Genomic DNA, 24,627 nt, shown 5'->3' on the forward strand with positions numbered 1-24,627 from the left:
CTTTATCAAGTCCAATCCAGATCAAGGCACTGGAATTAAATTGAGTCTCATCTGTGCTCGGGAAATCTGGGTCTTGGCCAAAGCGCCCCAGTATCTGCCTGGCATTTTGTTTTTAGAAGAGTTTGTGGTTATATGATTCCTGGTGAAGATATACACATACAGGTGAGCCTTCACTCTTCTGAACATTTTTGTTCCTGAAGACGCTTGAGAGAACTGCTTAAATTGAGTCAGGTAGGTAAAGAGATGGTCTGACCTGCCCTGGGCCACAGTCAACAAAGACCAAATACACAGCCAAGGACCACATTTGGAAACCCCCTCCTGGGGCGCTGCCAAGCCTGGGCTGTGTGTGGTTACCGGTGGCCCTGCACAGAAGCCCACAGACCCCAGAGCTTATGAGTTAAAGCAGCAAGTTCCAGAACAAGCCCCCTGCTGCTCTCATTAAGATTAGATGGCTCGGGATCCCTGGGTGGCGCAGTGGTTTAGTGCCTGCCTTTGGCCCAGGGCGCGATCCTGGAGACCCGGGATCGAATCCCATATCGGGCTCCTGGTGCATGGAGCCTGCTTCTCCCTCTGCCTATGTCTCTGCGCCTCTCTCTCTCTCTCTGTGTGTGACTATCATAAATAATAAAAATTAAAAAAAAAAAAACTTCTTTAAAAAAAAAAAAAGATTAGATGGCTCATTTTGTGCTGGACTCCTTAAAATCTTTTAGAATCGAGGTCTTAGGGTCAGTTTTTGTTCATTTGTTCATCTGTATGATAGAAATTTCTGTATACAAACCACTGACCAGGGAGCTTCAGCTGGTCCATTTCTCTTCTCTGACTCTTGCTGCCCTTGTTCCTGTTGGTGCTTCTAAATGAAGGGCCCCAGAATGTCTCATTCTCTGGTTATGAAGTTAGTAGGACATGTATCCCAAGTGGTGTTCTCATCAGGCTTTCAAGTCATTTCCTGGTGATGGTCCCTCTGCCCTAACACCATGGGTGCCAGCAGCATGCCGTCTTGCTGGCCCCTCTTCCAGGTAGAGTGACTAAGCCCTGCAGGAGTGGAATGCAGGGCTTCCTCCCATGCGTGGATAAGGGGCCATGGAAGGGGGTGGAGTCAAATGTGCTGTGGGGTTTAAAAGCTGGAGAGACAGAATCAAGGGCAGAGGCTCTGGATATGAATAACCCTAGTCCACACGTTGTAGAGAGGATTAATGAAATAATGCAGTCATGCACCAAATGTGCTTAGAACAGCTGCTACTCAAGAAGTGTTGGCCTTGGCAATGAGAACATGGAGCAAAACAGCTGTCTACAGAAGAGAAGGCCCATCGAGGAAACTATTTTGCAGAAACCACAGAGGCCATCTGGCCTCGGATTAAGAGCTTTGTGAGGGTCTGGGGCAACAATTAGAGGGAATGCAATAAGGAATACACTGGGAGGAAATCAATTGCTTGGCAGCTGCAAGAAGGGCCCACCTGTGGGATCCCTGGGTGGCTCAGTGGTTGAGCATCTGCCTTTGGCTCAGGGCATGATCCTGGGGTCCCAAGATCAAGTCCCGCATCAGGCTCCCTACATGGAGCCTGCTTCTCCCTCTGCCTGTGTCTCTGCCTCTGTGTCTCTGTGTCTCTCATGAGTAAATAAATAAAATCTTAAAAAAAAAAAAAAAAGAAGAAGAAGAAGGGCCCACCTGAGGTAGAGAATCATGGTGGAGTGAACACTGCCTCTTGTCAAGAGATTCTCAGAACTCAAGTGTTGTATTACCTTTGTTGTACCGTTGTTGTATTGACTGACTCATAATAAGATCACTGGAAAAATATTTGTAAATGCTGAGTTTTCTATCTGACACAAAATAAGCACTCAATAAATGGTGGTGGTGGAGGTGGAGGTGATGTTTCAGGGAAGACTCTAGAGACTCTAGGGCAGACTCACATTTGTTGAGCAGGTGTTATGAGGAGCTCACTTGGGTGTAAACCAGGGCAGGGCACCTCGGCCTCCAAGAGAGAAAAGCTACTCTATATAAGAGAGTAGGAACTTCATTTTCCTGGGTGAAGATAGGGATTCCAGAAGGAGGAGAGTCAGGGATGAGGTCTTAAAAGAGAAACAATTTTGGGAAAAAAGAAATGTATCCAGTAGGCAATTTGTTTTGGCTTTGAAGTGTGAGGTTAACCTTTTTCTTGGGCTCCTCAACATCATCTGTAAAGTCTATGCTTTCCTCCACAGGTTTTGGAAAAGTTATTACCAGAGTCTCAAAGAGAGTTTGAGTCCTGTGCTGAGTTAGGCATATGATTAAAAATAGACTAAGCCCATGGTGGCAGGATCCAGAAGACAGAGAACTGGTGATATCTGGCATATACTGTCACTGCCATGATCACAGTGAATCCAGAAAAGGGACCAGTGTTGGGGACAGGAGAAGCAGATGACAGCTAAGAGCATGATCTGAGGGGAGTGAAAGAACTCTGACTGTACATTCCTTAAACCAGCCCCTGAAGGAATCATAGCAGGAAGAAGAAAGATGGTTTAAACTTCAAAGGAAGCAAAGGGTCATGAGGTACAAGTTAAGCCAGTGTGGAGTGTCTTGAGCCATACAGCAGCAAACGGCACACTCTGCCCACATGGTGGTTTGGTTGATTGTGCCTGAGAGTCTTGGGTCTGGATTGGATGCCCTTAGATCTGGGTCCGGAGGCACTACACGTGTGCAGTTTGCACTTCTTTCTTGTGGGGGTCTCAGAGAAGGCCAGATTCCTTGAGTTCTACTGGCTGACATATTCCTTTTACCCTAATGACATGGGTGAGTTGGCTCTAGTTGTTCCTCAACTAGTTAGTTCCTCTAGCAGAACATAAACAGTTTGGGATCCCTGGGTGGCACAGCGGTTTAGCGCCTGCCTTTGGCCCAGGGCGCCATCCTGGAGACCCGGGATCGAATCCCACATCGGGCTCCCGGTGCATGGAGCCTGCTTCTCCCTCTCTCTCTCTCTCTCTGTGACTATCATAAATAAATAAAAAAAAAAAAAAAAAAAAAGAGAACATAAACAGTTTGGAAAGAGAGGATGGAGCTGGCAAGGCCCACTTATTCAGTGGTTTGACACTATACCTGAATTTCCAAATTGGAAATACATGACCCCGTTCACCAATCGACAAACATAAATGCATAGTTTTTAGTTCCACACACTGAAAACTATCTGAGATGCCTGGGATATGACTGTTCTCTTTCCCTTTACCTCCTTGCAATTGCCCTCAATACTGAGGCCAATTTTAACTTTACTTGCCCTGAACATTAACTTTAATGATTTGGCTTACTCAAAACCCAACATCACACTAAATATACTTCTGTTAGTCTGAGGCTAGGTATATCAGAATGTGACCTTGTAATATGACTTTGTTATATCTCCCCATTCTGACCCTACTGGCCCATGAAGGGGAGAAGCTGGTGGCTATTATTTCTCAACAGGCACCATGACTTCATAACCTGAACCATATCCCATAAATCCGATCAATACATGTTTTTGTTGTTGTTGTTGTTTTAGATTTTTTATTTATTATGAGAGAGAGAGAGAGAGAGATGCAGGCTCCATGGAGGGAGCCCAATGTGGGACTTGATCCTGGGACTCCAGGATCATGCCTTGGGCCAAAGGCAGGCACTAAACTGCTGAGCCACCCAGAGATCCCCAATACATGGTTTTAAATGATATTGTCTTTAACTTTGTTTTATCAAGGAGGCTGTGAAATCTCTGACCCTAATCTTGTCTTTTTATTTGGGAAGTAGAGGCTGTGCTCTTTGTAAAAGGACTTGGGTTAGGGGATCCCTGGGTGGCGCAGCGGTTTGGCGCCTGCCTTTGGCTCAGGGCGCGATCCTGGAGATCCGGGATCGAATCCCACATCGGGCTCCCGGTGCATGGAGCCTGCTTCTCCCTCTGCCTATGTCTCTGCCTCTCTCGCTCGCTCTCTCTCTGTGTGACTATCATAAATAAATAAAAATTAAAAAAAAAAAAAAAGAAAAGGACTTGGGTTATTCCTGGAGTAATCCAGATGGGGTTTTTATGTTTAAGCTTATTTAAATGGTGGCAACTTCTCTTCCTGCACAGAGTATTTTTATATACTTTTTAAGATTTAAATTGAGGACTGAAGCTACAAATGCTTTTACTACGATTAATGTTTTAAAGATTAATGTTGGGGACGCCTGGGTGGCTTAGCGGTTGAGTGTCTGCCTTTGGCTCAGGGCCTGATCCTGGGGTCCTGGGGTCGAGTCCCGCATTGAGCTCTCTGCATGGAGTCTGCTTCTCCCTCTGCCTATGTCTCTACTTATGTCTCTCATGAATAAATAAATAAAATCTGTAAAAAAATAAAGATTAATGTTGTGTTTGTATGTATGAATGTACTGTACTCAGGCAGGTCCACTGATAACTTTTTTATTCTCCAGTCGATGTTTCTTGCTTCCAGGGATACAGAATGGCTATGGTGGTTAGTTTTATGTGTCAGCTTACTGGGGCTAAGGGTGCTCACAGAGCTGGTGAAACAGTCTCTCTGGGTGTGTCTGGGAGGCTGTCTCTGGAAGAGATCAGCATTTGAACTGGCAGATTGAGTAAAGACGATCACTCTTACATGGGTTGGGCTTCATCCATCTGTATTGAACAAGATGGTGGATGCAGGATGAATCCATTCTCTCTGCTTGAGCTGGGACATCCATCTTCTGTCTTGGATATCACTGTTCCTGTTTTTCAGGCTTTCAGACTCAGACCAGACTTACACTATCACCCCACCACCCCCATGCCTGCAGACTCAGACAGAACCACACCACCTGCTCTCCTGGTTCTCCAGCTTGCAGATGGCAGACTGTGGGACTTCCCTGCTTCCATCATCGTGTGAACCCATTTCTGTAATCATAAATACATACATAGATATTCATCCTATTGATTCTCTTTCCCTAGAGAACCCTGTCTAATACTGTGGCTCCCTTAGCAAGGGATACTGTCAAAAGTCAGCTTTCTCAGGGGCCTTTCCAGCTTTCAGGACAGCTTGGGGAATGGGAAAGATGGCTCTCACTGGACAATAGAGAAAAGGTCCAGTGCTTAACAAACACATGATCACGTGGGGAACAGGTGCTATGCAATGTGCCTAAGTTTCAGTCTGATTTTTCTTTCTTTTTTTTTTTTTTCCAGGTAAAAGGAATGTTTATTTATTTAGCATTTATGGGCCTAATGCCTCCATAAATAAACCTGTACAGAGTTGGGAAGTAGGCCCACAAGAAATACAGGAGTGCAGAGAGCATGTATTAAGGCTCAGGGATCAGTACATGTCATCAGGCTCAGCATCCTCCCATCTCCAAGGGCACTAACAAAGCTGTGGGCCTCTCCATTGGAATGGATACAACAGGATCCCTGCTGCAGGACATCCCAAAATGTGGGGGATCCATTGCAGGCTCAGCCTATGATCCAGGCCCAAAAGTTCCAGCCTTCTCTGCCACCTCCAGGGCTAACTCCAGGTTCTGGTCAAACAGCTCACACCTGATGGGCATTTCGAGGGAGTAGAATGGATTCTTGAGGGCAAAGTCTGAGTAGATCTCATAAATCTTTTGGAGAAGAGAATCTATTCCCGCTTGCCTAGGATTCGCCAGCACCGCAAACTTGATCCCTGTCAGTGTCTGGAAGCAGTGCAGTTTGCACGAGTCGGTCTCCAGCATCTCAGTGCCTGAGCTGCCCTGTTCTGGAGACAGCTGGGAACCGATTGCAAACAGCGAGTGGAACATAGAGGCCAACATAAGCTTCTCATTGGAGGTGAGGCGAGGTCGGCCAGATCGAATAGACACCGGGTAATTGGCAGGATTGCTCAAGTACCCCAGCACCTCTTTCCCATCAGCCGTGAACTTGCCGTTCACGTCCACGCCATTGATGGCCAGCACTGTGGCCCACCCGGATGCTGTCGTGCTGGCCGAAGGCAGCTAGGACACGCTCGTCGTGCAGCTTGAGCAGCAGATCAAGAGGGTGACTGGAAGTTTTCTCAGCCTCGGCCCTTGGTGCGTAGCTGTCCAGCCGGTGGATCAGGCCGCCAGCTTTGCTCACCACATACACACTAAAAATCGCCATTGCGGCGGCCCAGACTGATTTTTCTAGAATCAAGGAGTGGAGGTGTGAGGCCAACTCCATTCTGGCTAGAGCTCCAAATTCTCTCTGTTTCATGGCCACGGGCCCAAGATCAAAAAGGAGGAGCACGTGAGGTTCAGGACAGTCCCTGTACCCCAGCCACCAGGAGCAGGGGCACCATCTGCACCCTCTTTGTCTGCATTGTTTAGCCAGAAAGGACCTCCCCAAGCCTATGCAGGGCCGACAGCACCCACAGGTAGGAAGGACGATGGCATTCAGGAGGCTCCCAAATCCTGTCACTGAAAAAAAACCCGGGGTTCCAGAGAAGAAACTGCAGCTCAGGTCACCACATTCACACCCCCAAGGTCAGCACAAGGCTCTCGAATCATCTTGCTGTGAAACTCCATAGCCAGCTGGTCCTTGTTTGCCCGGCACAGAAAGGTTTTCCAGGGTGCAAGACTTGGGGTTTTAAAGCCAGGAGAAGCAAGTCTGGATGAGTTGGTTGCCCCAGAGAGGAGCTGCAAGTGATAGGCATGAAGGATGTAATTCATTTGAGGGCTCAAGACCCCTTCTGAATCACTGGGTAGAGCCCATGCTCTCCCCAAGAGCACCCCATTAATGAGAACTGGCTCATTCTACTTCTGCCTGTTTCTCTTCCAGATTCCCCAGTCAATACCTCCTTCCTTGTCACCCACTGACTCTGAGCCCGGCATGGGCCTCTGCTACCCTGGTGAGGGCACCAGCCCGCCTGCACTGCATTTTCATTTGAAGCACTGTGTGTGCAAGACACAGAAGAAGGCCCAGAAATGCAGGACTCCACCTCACCCTCAAAGAGAATATAAATCACAGGTGCATTTTTAAAAAGCTACAATCCTAAAAGGATAAAAGATGAGCAAACTGGAATCAAAAAACAATATTTTACCCAGAAAGCAACACACATTCTTTTCTTCAGTTTTGTTGCTTTGTTAAAGCTGCGCAGGCAGCCTCTAAGAGGCACACGGTGGCCACCAGGGGCAAACGCTGAAGCGTGCTTGTGTAATACCTTCCCATGCTGTGCACTTCCAGCAGGATTGTAGTTACGGTGGAAAAACAGCACCCACAGCTGCCAAACCAACAAAAATTATACGATAGGCACTTTTATAATTTCAGCCCCTAACTATACTGGGCCAGCATACTCGAAAATCCGTGGGCCTGAGTGGGCAGCCTAACTCCCTCACGCAGGACACGTCACCTCTGAAGCCTCCTGTAAGATAGCACCCCCGTCCCCGACCGGCAGTTGGCCTGAGACCTGGTATACAGCAAGTGCTCAGCTGCTGTTACTGTTCATCTCTCTGGTGAGATACCTTCTTGAGTCCCACAAACATGCCCCATATGACCGCCAAGACCGCTTTGTAAATCCGGGTGTCTCGAGGGATGCATCTGGGCTAGGGCCTGCCGACCCAGTGATGAGGGATAGGCAGGTGACGTCCCTTATCCCACTGGGCCTGGCCTTTGTAGGTCTGACTTCAGCCTATTCCTCTTCCCTCAACCACAGGACATTGGGAGGAGCTTCCCTCAGGGGCTCCCGCACCCTCCCAAGCCCACGTTCCAGGGAGAGCAGGGAGCCTCCAGTGAAAAGCAGCCTGAGAATCCAAGTACCACGCAGCCTTCTGCATCAGGGTCTCTGGGGAGACACAAGACCAACATCATGTCTTTGAACCTGGATAGTAGGGGAAAACAGCTGTGTGTTTGGAACAAAGCAACACAATCTCTGCCAGGCAATTCCTTCCCATGCAGGCTGCAGGCAGGGTCTGGAAGGCCATAAGCGATGCTGTAGTTTATAGCCTTGCATGTGGACACAGGCCAGAAGTTTCCTCGAGGATGCCAACATGTTTCCAGAGAGGGTTCTGGGCCCACTCAAACATCCACTGAAGAGGAGGCACCCATCCCGCCACATAGGCAGCTCCCCGAATCACGAGAGCAATGAGATTAGTACCCAGCAAAGCTGAGGTAGCGATGGGTAGATGGGTGGGTGGGAAAAAGACAGGAAGGGGATTGTGAGTGAGACCAAGAATGAGGTCTGTTTGTTTTTTTTCTCCAAACAGATGCATATAACACTCTTAAAGCCCATCATTTAAATCGGTGGTTTCAGTTTGCTGGTTCCATCTGCGGTTAAGTTCTCGGAAAGTGGGGACCACTGTGTATGTACGAACTTCACTGCGTCGTATCCATCTTACACAATCAAATGCTTAATAAGTAAACCAAAGACCTGCCTGATCCCCTGAAAATGTCTTACTATTTTCAGGCAGATGATTAGGGCAAAGAGTGTGCATGGTTTATGCATCTGGGAACTGCAACATGTTAACTTTAAAATAAATGATTTTTATAAACGAATAAATGCCCAGTGAATGAGCAGCAGACAAGTGGGAAAATCAAGGCCCTCTCTTCCTCCATTATACTCCCCAGAGGTACCACTGTTAACACTTCAGACTTCATTTTATTTTATTTTTATTTTTTATTATTTATTTTTTTCAAACTTCATTTAAAAATTTTTTTTTAAGTTTTATTTATTTATGATAGTCACACACACACACAGAGAGGCAGAGACACAGGCAGAGGGAGAAGCAGGCTCCATGCACCAGGAGCCTGACGTGGGATTCGATCCCGGGTCTCCAGGATCGCACCCTGGGCCAAAGGCAGGCGCTAAACCGCTGCGCCACCCAGGGATCCCCAGACTTCGTTTCAATACAATAAACTTTGACTTACCTTGGTGAAATTGACAGTTACTCATTTTCTAGAATTTATTTTTTCCTCTCTTAAATTGTCATTTCTTCCATGTCTGTTTTTTATATCCTCTTTATTATGTTTTTGTAGTCTCCCAAATACTTGGTCAAGTTGAATTTAGGGTCTTTTTATTTTTTATTTTTTTTTATTTTTATTTATTTATGATAGTCACAGAGAGAGAAAGAGAGAGAGGCAGAGACACAGGCAGAGGGAGAAGCAGGCTCCATGCACCGGGAGCCCGATATGGGATTCGATCCTGGGTCTCCAGGATCACGCCCTGGGCCAAAGGCAGGCGCCAAACCGCTGCGCCACCCAGGGATCCCGAATTTAGGGTCTTTTTAATACAGAATTTACAAACTCTGATGTACATGCATCTTAGATGTACCTGAGGTGACTTTTGACAAATATCAAAATAAAGAATGTTTGGGGCAGCCCTGGTGGCTCAGTGGTTTAGCACCGCCTTCAGCCCAGGGCATGATCCTGGAGACCCGGGATCAAGTCCCGCATCAGGCTCTCTGCATGGGGCCGGCTTCTCCCTCTGCCTATGTCCCTGCCTCTCTCTCTCTCTCTCTCTCTCTCTCTCTGTGTCTCTCATGAATAAATAAATAAAATCTTTAAAAAAAATACAAAAATAATGTTGCTGCTGCCTGAAAAAATTCTTCTGTACTTCTTTCCAGTTAATCCTTTCTTTCCAAGGAACAACCATGGTTCTGATTTTCTTCCACTGTAGATTAGCTGTGTCTGTTCTAGAGCTTCCTATAAACATAAGCATACTCATTTTTTTAATATTCCGTTTATTTATTCATGAGAGACACACACAGAGAGAATCAGAGACACAGGCAGAGGGAGAAGCAGACTCCCCGAATCCATGGGGAGCCTAATTCAGGACTTGATCCCGGGACCTCAGGATCACGCCCTGAACCTAAGGCTCAACCGCTGAGCACCCAGGCGTCCCTTGTGTATGCCTTAGTTTGCTCAGCATAATGCTTCTGGGATCCATCCTTCCTATGCTCGCAATGCCCATTTCCTTTTTATTGCTATATAGCATTCCATTTTATGAAGATACCACAATTCACTTGTCTATTCTCCTGTTCCTGAACAGCTGATATGTCCCAGTTTTTCCATTCCAATGAACAGAGCTTCTGTGAAGAGTCTTGTGAAGGTGTTTCTATTTCTTTTGGGAAAATACGAGGGAGTGGAATTGCTAAGCCACAGGGTAGATGGTAATACAGCTTTATAAGAAGTTGCCACATCATCACTAATATTTGGTAATGCCAGTCTTTTTTTTTTTTAATTTTAGGTAAGTCTGTAGTGGTATCTTTCATTTCTCTGCTGAGTAACGGCTGAGTGCCCTTCATGTCCCTATTAGCCATTTGTCTGTCTGCTTTCATGATGTGTTCATTCAACTCCTTTGTCGGTTGTATTTTATTTTTATTTTTTACAAAGATGTTATTCATTTATTTGAGAGAGAGCACAAGCAGAGGGAGCAGCAGAGGGAGAGAGAGAAGCGGGGAGCCCAATTCAGGGCTCCATCCTAGGACTCTGAGATCATGACCCGAGCTGAAGGCAGATATTTAACCAACTCAGTCACCCAGGCACCTCTAAACTCTTTTGTCTGTTTTAATTGCATTGTCTTTTCATTATTTAATTAAAAGAGTTATTGTATACCCAGGATGTCAGTCTTTTTTCAGAGGTTTTGCAAATATTTTCTCCTTAAATGCTTGCCTATTTATTTTCTTAATAGAATCTTTTATCAACAGAAGCTTTTAATTTTGATAGAGATTAAAGTATTGATTTTCCTTTTTTTCTTTTTGCTTTCTGTGACCTGCTTATCAAACATTTGCCTATCTCTAGGTTATGAAGATATTCTCATGTTTTTCTTGAAAAGCTTTAGGGCTTAGGATGCCTGGGTGGCTCAGTGGTTGAACACCTATCTTTGGTTCAGGGCATGATCCTGGGGTCCCAGGATCGAGTCCCACATCTGGCTTTCCACAGGGAGCCTGCTTCTGTCTCTGCCTTTGTCTCTGCCTCTCTTTCTGTGTCTCTTATGAATAAATAAATAAATAATTTAAAAAAGCTTTACGGCTTTACTTTTCAGTCCATGATTTATTTCAAATTATTCTTTGTTTATGGTGTGAGAAAGGAGTTGAGGTTTTGTTTGTTGGTTTCCATATGAACATCCAATTAATATAGTACCATTTTTTGAAAAGACTTTTCTTTCCCTGACAGATTGTCGCCTTTGTCAGACACAAAATGACTCTGTAAGTGTGGCCTATTTCCAGGTTCTCTGTTTAGATCTAATGATCTATTTGTCGATCCTTACGTCACTATCACATTATCTTGTACTGTGGTATAAAACCACAAATAGTGGTCAAATAGCTGGGCACTTCCAATTTGTTCTTCTATTTCAAGATCATTTCAGATATTCTAGACTCTTTGCATGTTTATGCAAAGGTAAAATTAGTATGTAAATTTCTACAAAAGATTCCCACTAGTAGAGTAGCAGGATTACAGTGACCCTGTAGATCAATCTGTAGTGAATGGACATGTTGACAACACTGAGTCTTCAAATTTGTGAACATGAATATATCTCTCCATTTCTTTGGGTCTTTTAAAATCTCTCTCTCAATAATGTTCTGTAGTCTTCAATATAAATGTCTTGCCCATCTTTTGCTAAATTTATTCCTGAGTCTTTTATGCTTTTTAAAAAAGATTTATTTATCTACTTTTTAGAGAGAGAGAGTGCATGTAAGCAAGGGGAGGGGGCAGTGGGAGAGGGAGAAAGAGAATCTCAAGTAGATGCCACACTCAGCACAGAGCCAGACACAGAGTTTGATTCAACCACCCTGAGCCAAAATCAAGAGTCAGACGTTAGACCAAGTGGGCCACCCAGATACCCCTCTTTTATGCTTTCTGAAGATATTAATAGAATTATTTTTCTAATTTCATTTTCCAAACTTTTGCTGCTACTATATGAAAATACAGTTGATATTTTAACATTAATCTTGTATCCAGCAATCTTGTTCAATTGGCTTATTAGTTCTAATAGTTGTTTTAGATTTCATAGGATGTTTGACATAAACAATCATGTCATATGGAGTTAAAATTCTTTTCCAGTATTTTTTTTTCTTTTTCTTTTCCAGTCTTTATGCCTTTGTTTCCTTTATTTGCAAAACTGCAGTGGTTGAGGCTTCCAGTTCATTATTGAATGGAATAGGTGGGAATAGGAGTAGATACCTTGTCTTGTTCCTAATATTGTAGGAAGTCATTCAATATCTCACCATTAAATACAATGTTAGCTGTAGGTTTCCATAAATGCCTTTTATCAGATTGAAGGATTCTCTTCTATTCTTCATTTTCCAAGAGTTTTTATTATTTTTTTTTAAGATTTTATTTATTTTTTCATGAGAGACACACACAGAGAGAGAGGCAGAGACATAGGCGGAGGGAGAAGCAGGCTCCATGCAGGGAGCCCGATGTGGGGGACTCGATCCCAGGTCTCCAGGATCATGCCCTGGGCTGAAGGCAGGTGCCAAACTGCTGAGTTTTGGGATCCCTGAGTTTTTATTATAAATGAGTATTGAATGCTTTTTCTGTCTCTGTTGCAATGATCATACAATTTTTTTCCACCATTCAGTTAATATGGTGGGTTTCACTGATTGATTTTTCTAATATTAACCCAACCTAGCATTTCTGGTATGAATTTTATTTAAGCATGTATTATCCTTTCCGTAGATGGCTAGATTCAACTCACTAATGTTTGTTAAAAGTTTTTACACCCAGGGACACCTGGGTGGCTCAGTTGGTTAAACGTTAGACTTTTGATTTCTGCTCAGGTCATGATCTCAGGATCATGAGATAGAGCTCCGCATCAGGCTCCATGTTCAGTGGGAAGTCTCCTGGAGAAGGTCTTTCTCTCTCTCCCTTTGCCCCTTCCCCCACTTGCACATGCTCTGTCTCTAAAGAGTAAATAAATCTTTATAAAAAAACTTTTGCACCTGTGTTTTTACATTTTTTTTCTAGAACCTTTGTCAGGTTTTATATTAGAATCAATGCTGGCCTCATAAAATAAGTTGGGAATGGTTCCTGCCTCCTTTGTTTTCTGAGTTTGCTAAGGATTTGCATTATTTTTCTCTTAAATGTTTGATAGAATTGATGAAACTCTCTTGGGCATAGTTTCCTTTGTGGAATTTTATTTTTTAAAGATTTTATTTATTTATTCATGAGAGACACAAAGAGAGAGAGAGGCAGAGACACAGGCAGAGCGAGAAGCAGGCTCCATGCAGAGAACCTGACCTGGAACTCAATCCCGGGTCTCCAGGATCACACCCTGGGCTGAAGGTGGTGCTAAACCACTGGGCCACCCGGGCTGCCCCAATTTTTTTTTTTAATAATGAATTCAATTTCCTAAATTGGTTTAGGGTTGTTCAGATTTCTGTTTTATCATATGTGAGTTATGGTAAGTTTCATCTTTCAAGGAATTTGTCCATTTCATCTAAGTTGTCAAATTGTTAACAAAGATTTTTATAATATTATTTTATTACCCTTTTAGTGTGTAGCACACTCAATGTTATTCTGATACTGGTGACTTGTGTTCTCTTTTTCTTGATTAGCTAGAGTTGATCTTTTCAGAGAACCGATTGTTTTTATGTCACCTATTTCTGTTCTTAATATTTTTTATTTCTTTTTTTCCCATTTACTTTAGGTTTACTTTTCTTTCTCTCTTCCTGTCCTCATTTTTTTTATACTCTTAAGGTAGAAACTTAAGTCACTGATTTTATTTTTGTTTTTTTTTTATTTTTTATTTTTATTTTTTTTATTTATGATAGTCGCACAGAGAGAGAGAGAGAGAGAGAGAGAGAGGCAGAGACACAGGCAGAGGGAGAAGCAGGCTCCATGCACCAGGAGCTCGACGTGGGATTCGATCCCGGGTCTCCAGGATCGCACCCTGGGCCAAAGGCAGGCGCTAAACCGCTGCGCCACCCAGGGATCCCAAGTCACTGATTTTAGATCTTTGTTCTTTTTTTTTTTTTAAGATTTTATTTATTTATACATGAGAGACAGAGAGGCAGAGACACAGACAGAGGGAGAAGCAGGCTCCTTGCAGGAAGCCCGATGTGGGACTCGATCCTGGGACTCCCGGATCACACCCTGAGCCAAAGGCAGATGCTCAACCTCTGAGCCACCCAGGCATCCCAGATCTTTGTTCTTTTCTTTTCTTTTCTTTTTAAATCTTTATCTTTGTTCTTTTCTAATGCAAGAATACAAAACTATAAATTTCCCTCTAAATATTAGTCCTTTAACTACAGTTCATGAATGTAATATGTTGTTTTCATTATAATTCTGCTCAAAAATTTTTAAATTTTCCTTATGATTTCTTCTTTAGGCCTTAGGTTATTTAGAAGTATATTGTTTGATTTCCAAATATCTGAGGTCTTCTGAGATATCTCATTGTTACTGATTTCTAATTTAATTCCATTGCAGTCAGAGAAAATACTCTAGGATTTCAATCATTTTCAACTTACCGTGACTTATTTTATGATAAACCTCATATGGTTTACTTTGACAAAAGCTCCATATGCACCTAAAAGGAATGTCTATTCTGCAGTTGTTGGGTATAGTGTTCTATAATTATCAGTAGGTCAAGGTGGTGATGGTTTTGTATGGATCATCTATGTCTTTATTGATTTTAGACTCAGTTTTTCTGTCAGTGACTGGGAAGGGAAGGTGTTAACATTTCTAACTGTGATTATGGAATTGAGCTCTAGTATCTTTGTTTCATGTATTTTGAAGCTCTGTTACTAGGCTTATACAGGTTGATAATTATAACATCATCCATATGACAAGTCTGTTTATCATTAGGACATGTCCCTCTTAGTATCCGTAGCACTCTATCTCAAAGCTAGCTTCATCTGATATGGATATACCCACTGCAGCCTGCTTAACACTTACTGTCTTCATGGTATTTCTCTCTTTTTTTAAAAAAATATTTTATTTATTTATTCATGAGAGACGCAGAGAGAGGCAGAGACACAGGCAGAGGGAGAAGCAGGCTTCACGCAAGGAGCTCAACGCGGAACTCGATCCGGGTCTCAGAATTGGTATTTCTTTATCCATTCATTCTCTCAACGTGTCTGTAGATGTTTTTTTTCTGTTTAAAGTGCATCTCATCGGGATGCCTGGGTAGCTCAGAGGTTCAATGACGTGAGTCCTAGATCAGCTTTATGATATGGTATTTCTTTGGGTGCTAAATAAAGTTCTCATCATTGCTTTTGAAGGCATGATCTCTTCTGAGTTATTTTAACTCTCAAATCTCAAATGAAAAAATCGGGACACCTGCGTGTCTCAGTGGTTGAGTATCTGCCTTTGGCTTATGTTGTGATCCTGGGGTTCTGGGATCGAGTCCTGCATCATGTTCCCCACACGGAACCTGCTTCTTCCTCAACCTAGGTCTTTGCCTCTCTCTGTGTCTCTCATGAATAAATAAATAAAATCTTAAAAAAAAAAAAAAAGAAAAACTCAATCTGAAGAATAAAAGGAAAAAAAATCTGCCACTTAATACAGATTTTTGAGGAAGTTCATGATTTTAAAGTTCTTAGTAAGATTTGTTTATATTATTTTTTTGAATTAAAGATTCACCCTAAATAGAATCCTGAGTATTTTAACCTTTTTAAAAATATATATATTATTCAGAATAAAATCTAACACCACAGCGTGTGTGTGAGTGGATTATTTTCTTTTTTTTTAAAATATTTTTTTCTTTATTTATTTATGATAGTCACAGAGAGAGAGAGAGAGAGGCAGAGACACAGGCAGAGGGAGAAGCAGGCTCCATGCACCGGGAGCCCGACGTGGGACTCGATCCCGGGTCTCCAGGATCGCGCCCTGGGCCAAAGGCAGGCGCCAAACCGCTGCGCCACCCAGGGATCCCAGTGGATTATTTTCAAACTCTGACATTTCTTGGGAGTCAAATGGTGACTCATCTGAGGGTGAGAGCCTTGAAAAGAGCAAATACAAATTTTCACTCTCCTTTCTTTAACTGGAGCTGCAGGAGCAGGTCTTGTCATTCTCTGTGGAGGGCCTCATGTACATACTTACATGCATTCACATACAGGAAGAGTACAGCCTTTGCTGACAGTGATGGGCAGCATTCAAAATCCCTGGAGTCAGATCCAGTGCCTGAAAGATTCAGACCTAACATTATTTTTGCTCAGTAAAGATTTTAGTCGGGAATTACAGTGAATAGCTCAGGAACTCTTTCTGTAAGATCTTTGAGGCTTACTAGTAGAGGCAACAATGCCAATTACAGTGATTGCAATGACATCGTCACCAATAGCTGCATCCATCTATTGATCCCATCACCTGTGATCACACATTATCTTCATCCTTCCAACAACCTATTCATAGACCACACCTGTGGCCCTGGGGGAAAGGAGAGAAAATATCAGAGTAAGGGATTGGGCCAAGTTTCGAAGTTTTATGTGAGAGGTCCATGTGGCTAGGGTGTGCTAATGAGGCACATCAGTTCACAAGACTCTTCAGAACCCCTGACATGTTGGAAGTGCCCTCAACCTGCCAGCCCCTCCAGATATGACTGAAACAGGAGATCCAGTAAACATGGTCACTAAAGAACTTGTTCATTTCTTGGAAAAGGGATTTCCAGAGAGTTCTCAGAACACATAAATAGCAGGACCATAAAGACAAACGTAACGGTTCAAAGAATGGAGAAGTATATTCTCAAAAATTACACTCTAAGCCAGAGTTGTGGTTCACAAAGGGGTTTTTATGTTGTTGTTTTGTTGTTTCAGTTTTGGCTTCAGAAAGGATGCGCTGCTCTGTTGTAAACAGTCCTTCAGCAGTGTGCAGGGCATGCCTTCACAGTGGTCAGACATCTAGACTTTGGCATAGATAGAAAGACACAGGACCTACCCAGGCTATTTTTGGGGTGCACTCAAAAGAGCTGTGTTTGAGAGAACAGCATGGCTTTTCAGAAGCAAGCATCTAGATGTTTTCAGAAACCTTCTCTCATGATTTGTACTACAGCTTTCCCTGCCTGATTTCTGCAGCTAGGGTTCCCATGCTTCTCTGATGGACAAGAATCTAGGTCTTAGGTTGAACTCTCTCAATGCTGAACACATAGATGCCCAAATCTTTGCAGGTAGCTCTTGTGTGAGCAAGAGCACCTGGAAGGGAATCCTCAGATCCTTTCAGGCCCATGGCTGCTGCCTTGTTGGATTCTGGCTTAACTTCTGCAACTCACCAATGGCCTAACGTATGACACCTTCCACTCCACACCATACTCCTGGCCATGCCTTGTTAACTGCCTGCTTGTTTCCAGTAATTGCTAATGGGAGTCCATCTCAGAGGAACAAAGGATCCTAAGAGTTTCTGGAATGTGTTACAGTAGAACTTCACTTGTCCAACAGGCTGCTTTCTAGATGACCATTCCTTATCTCTAGGAAGCTATATCTTGGAGAACACTGAGATGTGATTCAAGATGACCTCCTGTTCTTCTTGAGCAGCTGCTGAACCAGAAAATGTGCCTACAGAGAAAACCTCATTTGGAGGAAGTGAAGAGGCTAAAGTTCTTTATTTTGAAAATAGAGAACAACACTTCACACAATCCTATCCCTCTCTTCCACCATTCCATCTAGAATTTTACCTCCCCACTCCCCCAAAATGAAGAATCAGTGACATTTCAAGGGCAGCCAGGCAATGATGAAGAAAAGCTGGAAGGGAAAATTCATTTTATAAGTCATGGGTCTCTGAACTTTGGAGACAGGTACTACTCCCCCAGGGCAGAGACCTGGATTTCATCACATTGAACACCCTCTATGTATGAGGCCTTGGAGCTTTTTATGGATAGAAGTAGCCAATGAGGAAAGAGAAAGGGAGACCCAAAATGCAGTTTTGGTCTCCACAAAGAACCACATTATGGTTCTTTGTTGCCAGGCACTCCGGGGTAGCCAATCTGCCTTCCTTCTACCACTCCAACCTCACATGCACACATCTGCACTCTGGTCCCATGGCCCTTGTTTGGTATATGACAGTCCACCTCACATCCAGGTGGTCATGAGCCTGCACTGAGTCATCTGAGTATCTGCCTTCAGCAACCTGCACAGTGCCTGCCACAGGGCCTGCAGGGATATGATCCTAAGACCACTTTAAGCCAGCTGATGGCTGGGCAGTGGTCTACACTGAAGTCTGGTACACCAAGGCCTGGGTTAATAGGCAAGCTGGGCTCAGTCCACCTAATGTGTAGGATCTTCTTCTTGGGTAGTAGCTTATTCAGGTAGAGTCTAGTGAGCTTCACAGGTGGGTCTAATATAATCTTGACCATCTTCTTCTAGACTAAAGAATATGGCATATGCTGATTTGAAGATCAACTCTATATGATTTTCTCGGTCAGAGTTGTTTTGTTTTGTTTTTTAAAAAGGTTTTATTTATTTATTTATTCATGGGAGAGAGAGAGAGAGAGACAGAGATACAGACAGAGGGAGAAGCAGGCTCTATGTAGGGAGCCCGATGCAGGACTTGATCCCAGGACCCCAGGATCATGCCCTGGGCCAAAGGCAGGCGCTAAACCGCTGAGCCACCCAGGGATCCCCCGAGCTTTTTTAAGCAATGTTTTTTTTTTGTTTCTTGTTTTTTTTTTTTGTTTTTTTAAGCAATGTTTTGATCAATATTTAGGAATGTGGAGAGGAGTCAGTTATCTGTTTAACTGATGATATAGTGACATATACGTATTCAAAATAATACGAGTTTAGAAATGTTGCTTTTTCCATACTCATACCAGCATCTTTGTCATCACTGGATCCCTCCTTCTAAAAGTTTATTTATTTAAGTAATCTGTATACTCAACATAGGGCTCAAACTCACAACACCGAGATCAAGAGTCACATGCTCTTCCAACTGAGCCAGCCAGGTGCCTAATCAGATCCCTTTTTGATTATTTTTTAAAAAGATTTCATTTATTTATTCATGAGAGATACACACACAGAGAGAGTCAGAGACACAGGCAGGAGAAGCAGGCTCCATGCAGGGAGCCTGACATGGGACTCGATCCCAGGTCTCCAGGATCACACCCTGGGCTGAAGGCGGGGCTAAACTGCTGAGTCACCAGGGTTGCCCTCCCTTTTTGATTGTGTCACAGTGTGTTCACAAATAGCTCACTTTAGTAGTATCATTTAAAATGCAGAGACTCACAGTCTGAAGGATGTACCCCAAGAAGACCATGTCACATGGCCATTGATGGAGCACTGGGGTGACTGAGTTTTGCCTTTGACCTTTAGGTTTTCAGTGGTTGTCTGCACTGTAACAGTACCTCACAGCATGGCTTTCAAAAGGATCCTCGAGGGGTGCCTGGCTGGCTCAGTCAGAAGAAAGAGCATCTGACTTGATCCTGGGGTTGTGAGTTCAAACCCCATGTTGGGTATACAGATTACTTAAATAAAACTAACTAGCTCACTAACTAACTAACCAACCAACCAAATAAATAAATAAATGGATCCTCAAAGGCTGAATTACCATATTCAACTGCCAGGCTCTGTGTGTGTGTGTGCGTGTGTGTGTGTGTGTGTCTCCCTTCTGTTAGTGCCCCTATCAGCATCTAAAACTAGTCTTGTTAGATGCTGAAGCCAATAGTTCTTTCCCAGACCAGACCTTGTGCTTCTGAATAAATTGTTCAAAATCATCAGGCAAATCAATGCCCTGTTATATGAAAGGTTTTATGAGGATTTGATTCTAAAGTGACTTCCTCTCTTCTGTAGTAAGAGTTTAGAAACCAAAGCCAACCTTGCCAGAGGTTTGGGTATATCTCCAAAGCACTGGGGGTGACTCAGGGTCTTGACAACTGATATTGGCCAGTGCCTTAGCAAGTGTCTGGGCTCGAGAAGCCAGATCTCTTGAGCCCACAAGGCTAACAAAACTTGGCTGGTCCAGCTGCCATTCATAGGCAGACTCTACAAGCCCAAGGGACAGAGAGGGCTGCTCAGGGCGAGAGAGCAGAGGAACACTAGGCTGACACTCTTTTTTTTTTTTTTTTTTTTTTTTTATTTATGATAGGCATGCAGTGAGAGAGAGAGAGGCAGAGACACAGGCAGAGGGAGAAGCAGGCTCCATGCACCGGGAGCCCGACGTGGGATTCGATCCCGGGTCTCCAGGATCGCGCCCTGGGCCAAAGGCAAGCGCCAAACCGCTGCGCCACCCAGGGATCCCTAGGCTGACACTCAACCCTGGTCTCTTGTCTCAAAGCTTCTCCCCAGGGCTTGCCATTCCTCCTAACTATATGTGCCCCAAATTGTCACCAGATCTCAGGAAAGCACTGGCTTTGTCCAGCATAAACACTAACCCTACAGCACACCCCGTCATTACCAGATTGGTAGTTCTTGTCTAGGTCTTGTGGCTTTCTTTGGGTTTTCTCGGGTGTCTCTCCCAAACCCTTCTCCTTTCCTTTGATTATATTCACATAAACATTCAGCTTTGTAGCCCTAAGGCGTTCTCAAACAGAGCTCAGTTTACCCATCTGGATTTCTCTGAACAGTGCCCAGTTGGGCCCCTGTGCTGTTGCCTGTCCACTGTTTGACATCTATCCCCAGCTGTTCCAGCCTGACCTGCCACTCCCCCTTCTCCTCCTCTCTCTTTCCTCTTCTCCTCTCAGGGAAGACTTATCTGAGAGTGTCCCGAAGGAGGAGACTTGAGGTTCTTCCCTGGGGCAAACAAGACTGGAGGGATGACATAATCCCTTTAAGTCTTAGAAAAACAACCTTGTGGCTCTTGGCTCTTTGGGCCTTCATTTTGGTTGCCTCAGGGCACTGGGCAGAAGGCCAGGGAGCCCAAGTCCAGCCGGAGACTTGCAGAGCTTCAGGGAATGCCAGCAATGGGCTGTCTGCTGCTGCTTGCACCCCCTTGGTGCAAGACTCTGGCCTACAGAAACTTAGAGCTCTGGAAGTAGGCCCTGAAACTCGCCATGGAGCCTCCCACAGCCTCCGACTGCTTGATCACACACTGCTTCGTACTTACTTCCACTTCCTCTCCTTGTGTTTTCTGACTGATAACCTGACTTAACCTTCTGATGTCAGAATGTGGATCAGCTACGGCTCTTGCCTCAGGAAAGGGTAGGTTCCCAGGAGGGCTGAATGCCTATTGTTCTGGACCATTTTAAAGAAAAGTGAGCTACCTTGGAGAAAAATGAAGACAAGATACTGAAGGGTTTTACAAAACAAGAGGAAAAAGCTCAAAGGTCTGTCAGGAGAGGAATGAATAAACAAATAATGGTATATTCACCCAGAGCAATACTACCTACCAACAAAAATAAATGAGCTACAGATGGACAAGAAAACATGGATGAATCCACCAGACATCATGTGTGAAAGAAAAACGACACAAAAGAGCGTATATGACATGATTCCATTTGTATAAAGTTCTAGACCTGACTAAGAAATGCCATGCTGATTACTGAGGAGCAAGAAAGGGTGGTGGATTGACAGAGAACACCACGGAGCTACTGGAAATGTTCTAGATCTCCCTCAGGGTGGTGGCCACAAATATATATGTTTGTATAAAAATCCATCAAGCTCTACCCTTAAGAATTATACATTTTACTGTATGCATATTATACCTCAATAAAAACTTAAAAAAAAAAAGACAAAGTCAATAGGAATCAACAGAAAAGAGATGGAGAAAGTACGCACAGATTCGTGTGAAGTCGTAATGATAGTGTGTCATGTACTCTTCTCCACGATTTCCCCCAGTGGGTGACATTTTACCTAACTATAGTATAATATGAAAACCAGGAAACCGATATTAGTAAAGTGTGTGTGTGTGGTGTGTGTGTGTGTGTGTGTGTGTGTAGTTCTACGCCTTTTTTTTATCATAGATGTAGATTACTGTCACCATTGCTGTAATCAAGATACAGTACTATTCCATGACCACAAAAATACTATGATTCACTCTATATAAATTTGGCAACTTACATGAAATAGACAAATTACTTGAAAGGCATAACTCACCAACATAAAATAGACAATGTGAACATCCTTATGACTATTACCAAAGTTCAATTCATTATTTAAAAATTAAATAGAAAGAAATTTCCAGTCTCAGAGGGCTTTACTGGAAAATTCTATCAAATACTGAAAAAATTAACACCAAAATGGTAGAGAAAGGAAGGTATACTTCTTAATTCATTTTATGAAGCTAATAGTATCCTCATACTAAAACCAGACAAAGTGCAAAAAACTATAGTCTAGGGATGCCCAGGTGGCTCAGTGGTTTAACGTCTGCCTTTGCCTCAGGGTGTGATCCCAGAGTCCTAGGACTGAGTCCCATGTCGGGCTCCCTGCATGGAGCCTGCTTCTCCCTCTGCTTATGTCTCTGCCTCTCTCTCTGTGTGTGTCTCTCATGAATAAATAAATAAAATAAAAAATAAAAAAACAACTACAGTCTAATATCCCCCATGAATATAGACATAAAGATTGTGGAGGCCGAGAAAAATCAAGGCCATTCCACCTCAAGTTTAGCATTAGCACAAGTATAGCCATCTTAGGCCCCTATGAATAAGAGCTGAACTTTATGGGGAAAACTGCAGAATGTCCTCAATGTCCTCGGCAGGTAATCCCATATCAGAAAGACAATAGAGCTCAGAATAGCCCTAGGCTGAGAATCCCATATTAGAAAGACAACAGAGCCCATACCCATGGCAGAAAGCCCCATATTAGAATAAGAACAGAGCTCAATATCAGAATGTAAGCCCCATATCAGAATGTAAACAGAATTTGAAGAATTCTTCCACCCCTTCTGAAAATCCCCTAGACCAGCCTATAAAAACCCAGCTGTAACCCACTTTGGGGTCCAAGTCCCTGCTCCACTGTGTCAGGTGTACTTGGACCCAAGCACGAGCTTGTAAATAAACTCTCGTGTGTTTGCATCAGTGTCGGCTCCTTGGTGGTTTCTCGGATTCGCAATCTTGGGCACAAAAATATTCTTAAGGATATATTAGCAAATAGAATTCATCACCATAAAAAAGAATAACACTCCATGACCAAGTGGGTTTTATTCCACGGATGCAAGCTGTTTCAGTATTCTAAAGACTTATTTATTTATTCATGAGAGACACAGAGAGAGAAGACAGAGACAAAGGCAGAGGGAAAAGCAGGCTCCATGGTGGGAGCCCAATGCCGGACTCGATCCCAGGACCCCTGGATCACGACCTGAGCCAAAGACCGAAGCTCAACCGCTGTGCCGCCCAGGTTCGCCTGGTTCAGTATTCTAGAATCTACCAATGTAATCCACAATATTAACAAAGCTAGAGGAAAATAATATGATCATTTCAATTAATGCAGGTAAGATAAACAAAACTCTTTGTGACAAGCTCTCAAAAAACAGGAATAAAGGGAAACTTCGACTTGATAAAAAACATCCCCCAAAACTTATAGCTAACATCTACTTAACAATGAAAAACTTAATGCTTTCCACCTAAGACCATGAACAAGTCGAGGCTGATAACACAGTACTGGAAGTTCTAGACAGTGCAACAAAGCAAGAAAGGGAAATACAAGACATGAGAAAGGAAGAAATAAATCTGTCTCTCTTTGTAGATTCCATAAAAGTGTGTGTAGAAAATCCCAAGGAATTTCCCTAAAAACTCTTAGAATAAGTGAGTTCAGCAAGATCGATTAACATTACAAAAATCGATTAGATGTCTATATACTAGCAATGAGCCCATAGAAAGCAAAAATAAAAATATAATGTTATTTTTTTAAAAGATTTTATTTATGGGGCAACTGAGTGAGTGGTTCAGTGGGTTAAGCTTCAGCCTTTGGCTTAGGTCATGATCTCAGGGTTCTGGGATCAAGCCCAGCATCAGGCTCCCTGCTCTGCAGGGAGTCTGTCCCTCTCCCTCCCCTCTGCCTGCTGCTCCCCTGCTTGTGCACTCTGTCAAGTGAATAAATAAAATCTTTTAAAAAATGATTTTATTTATTTAAGAGAGAGAGAGCTCACACACAAGCAGGGGGAAGGGCAGAGGGGAGAGAAGCAGACTCCCCGCAGAGCAGGGACCCCCCAATGGGGACTCCATCCCAGGACCCTGAGATCATGACCTGAGCTGAAGGAACAAGCTTAACAGACTGAGCCACCCAGGAGCCCCATAAAATACAATGCTATTTTTAATCACACACACACAGAGAAAAGAAAAAAAGAAATACTTAGCTGCAAGTCTAGGAACAAAACCTTTAGTAAGAGAAGGGAGAGAAGACATAAATTACCAATCCCAGGAATGAAACAGGTGATATCAACTGCGGACGTCTGCTGAAGCTTTGTTAGAAATCTGTTGGCTTTATTGAGGTTTTCAAGGACCAGCTTTTGTTTCATAGATTGTCTCTCTCCCTTTTTTTTTTTTTTGTCTTCCATATTCATTGCTTTCTGTTTACATCTTTTAATTTTCTTATTTCTGCTTAGTTTGGAATTATTTTGCTCTTCTTCTAGTTTCTTGAAGAGGTGAGAGTTGATCTCATTGATTTGGAAATTATTGTCTTCTTTTCTCATGAAAGCATTTTCCTCTCAGTGCTCCTTTAGTGCATCCCATGGATTTTGATGTGCTGTGTTTTCATTTTCATTCGGCTAAGATTCTATTTTCCTTGAGACTTCCACTTTGAAACATGGATTATTCGGAAGTGGGCCGCTTTGTTTCTAAGTATTTGAGTTTTTTCCATAATATCTCTGGTATTTTTTTTTTTTTTTAAGATTTTATTTATTTATTCATGAGAAACAGAGAGAGAGAGAGAGAGGCAGAGACACAGGCAGAGGGAGA

At 43.3% G+C, this 24,627-nt stretch overlaps 1 pseudogene; it reads right to left on the bottom strand.

Annotated features, from left to right (window-relative positions):
• Window positions 1-5,373: 5,373 nt before the first annotated feature.
• Window positions 5,374-6,059, bottom strand: LOC140601409 (trafficking protein particle complex subunit 4 pseudogene; annotated as a pseudogene).
• Between the last annotated feature and the right edge of the window lie 18,568 nt (window positions 6,060-24,627).

Source organism: Canis lupus, chromosome 12 (assembly GCF_048164855.1).
Source record: "Canis lupus baileyi chromosome 12, mCanLup2.hap1, whole genome shotgun sequence".
Classification (NCBI taxonomy): domain Eukaryota; kingdom Metazoa; phylum Chordata; class Mammalia; order Carnivora; family Canidae; genus Canis; species Canis lupus.